The sequence below is a fragment of the Brassica oleracea genome, chromosome C2 (genome assembly GCF_000695525.1).
Source record: "Brassica oleracea var. oleracea cultivar TO1000 chromosome C2, BOL, whole genome shotgun sequence".
NCBI lineage: Eukaryota > Viridiplantae > Streptophyta > Magnoliopsida > Brassicales > Brassicaceae > Brassica > Brassica oleracea.
This window is the reverse complement of record NC_027749.1, coordinates 99,263-101,850: the sequence shown is the minus strand read 5'-3', so window position 1 is coordinate 101,850 and position 2,588 is coordinate 99,263. Positions and strand designations below refer to the sequence as shown.

Below are 2,588 nucleotides of genomic sequence, written 5' to 3'. Positions count from 1 at the left end.
GAACCAAAAGAAAAAACCTTAGAGCTAGGATGAAACAAATTCAGAACAGATCCAACAATACAATACACTGAACAATGTTAAAACTGGAAGGGACAAAAAAGAGAAGAAGGATAAAGTCAACAAAGAACAAACTTATTAATGGAGTTCAAGGCTACACTCTTTATTATGCTCCAAACGTCACCACAACATACCACTTAAGAAGCCACGAGCACTTAACACCTCCAAAGAAGACTCATGGAAGAGGTCGGTAAACCTGACGCCTTCGACGAAATGATGATAAGGAGCCAAAGCCCCAGAACCTTCGAGACGAACCGGATATCTTACCTGCAAGCAAATACCTCAGAGGCCTAATTTTTGCAACACCTTCTAACGGTTAAGCATCCTTCTGAACCCACCAATCACAACAACAGTTCGAGACCACATAAACAGTGAAATCGCAAACGAACAGAGAAACAGTTGAGGAAGAGGTTACCAAACAAACGGTGGGGAAGAACCAGGTCCAAAAACACCAGATACAAAGATCCATGCATGTTCAAAGACTCCTTAATCAGCACCAACCAAAACCAAAAGCTCAACGAATGGATTTAAGATTTAGATCTAAAACTGAAAGAACAAAAACAAAGCCAACTAAACAACCGAGAGACTAGAAGCAAACTACAACACGAAAGAAACAAATAAACAAACAAACCTGGCCGACGGTGGCTTGGAGAGCCGGAACCGCCGGCCGGTGGCTTGGAGAGCCGGAACCGCCAGCCGGAAACACGATTCAGATCTGAGATGTGCTAGAGAGAAGACAGAGGGTTTTTAGAGAGAGAGAGAAGACCAACTAATACTGAGCCAAATGCAAAATCTGATATACTGAAATTATAGATAATTTATTCCCAATTTTAACAAACGATATGTTCTTACCATCTATTCTATTAAAATAGCAGATAAAAATATGGTCCAACTATTTTTTTTTTTTATCTTTATCATTATTTAGAATATTATTTATAATGCTTTATGCCACTAAACCTATATTTAAATTACCAATTAAAAAGACCTAAAAAAATGTAAAACAAAAAATATACCCGCCTTTTAATCTAGTTTGATGTTTAAAAAGTTAGAAACCCATGGCATATCTTCTCGTAACTAAACTAGAGCGAGACATAAAATGGTAATCAGAATCTACATAAAGTTAATAACTACATTCATGCATAGCTCAAGAAATCAACTACGCATATGCAGCTACTTTCTGAAATTAGAGAAGAAAATGTTCAACAATTGGTAACCAGGACCTATCTTTCTGTTTTAGTATAAGGCAAAAAACTAGAATTTCCTTTGTTTTGCTTTTGAGAATGAAGGGACTAAAGATAACCTTTAGTGGACAAATCCATAAATACCAGAACACAGTGGCACAAGTGGAACTCTTTGGAGATATTGAAGCTTATATACGATGTTGATTTACTCCACTAGCAGACAGTACATTCCCGAACAGTACGTTGGTGATCTCATCCCTGTTTTAGACTATTTCAGAAATAGATTTGTATGACCAGTATATGAACATGGTTTATTCCAAATCAATATTCTCTCCTTCCCCATGTAACATACGTTCAATTATTAATCCAGTCTAACACATGAATAAAATCTTCACAATTTTCTACGTGTGATAGCATCAAGAACAACCAAATACACACTCTCACTACCAATTTTAAAATACCTTAAAGTCCACGTTCTTCTGCTATCAAAACAAAGGCCCAAACAAACGCTAAACCATTACGTATAGCGTTAACGACAAAATGATGGGCCCTTCAATATTCAGCATCACATGAACAACAAATCAAGTAGCTGTCTGTAAATCCGTTGTGGAAAACTCATACAAAACATCGAAGCTCTACAACATTCAATAGTGTAATATGAGATATGTTAGTCGGAATATAAGGACCTCCGGCCTTAACCTCCTTTATACTATTCAACTCCAAACACATCTCATATATAATATACATATACAAATTCAAAAACTTAGCGCGAAGCGCGGATCTTCCCTAGTTATATATATATTATAAGTTATGGGGAACAAACAACAAAAGTTTATGATTTTAAGAAGCTAACCAACATTCAAATATATGTTTGTTCATATGGTGTTATTATATATATTTCGGGTATCATGGTTTGTTGGATTTGATATGTGTAAAGCTGTTTGACCAGATAAATGGTCCACAGGTTCGGGTACTCAGCAGACCGCGTTTCATAAAAGAGGGACGTACTTTCGTCAGATTATTCTAAGGGCAACATTATTGCGGTTTTAGTTTGGTCCTTAAGAAGAGGGGGCCCACAAAAACACCAGAATCGATCTGTACTGTTCGTGGGCTCCACTGAAACGTGGCGGTCCGCGATTGATTCATTTTTAATTTTTTTTTTAAATCGGATAAAAAAAAAGTTTGAGGACCAATTATTAAGGATTCGACAATAATGATGCTCTAATAGTCAACCGTAAATTAGTATTTATGGAAGTTGGTTAAAAAATAATTAAAACTTGTTAAAAAACCCTATACTGTTATATTAAAGGGTTTTTTGCAGAATTGACCTATAACTTAAAGTCAAACACA

General features: G+C 36.0%; 1 long non-coding RNA gene across 1 annotated transcript; it reads right to left on the bottom strand.

Annotated features, from left to right (window-relative positions):
• LOC106322952 lies at positions 1 to 869 on the bottom strand. The gene is made up of 2 exons (XR_001266598.1): positions 689 to 869; positions 1 to 603 (listed from the first exon to the last, which is right to left on the bottom strand). It is a non-coding gene; the product is annotated as an uncharacterized LOC106322952 (long non-coding RNA).
• Between the last annotated feature and the right edge of the window lie 1,719 nt (positions 870 to 2,588).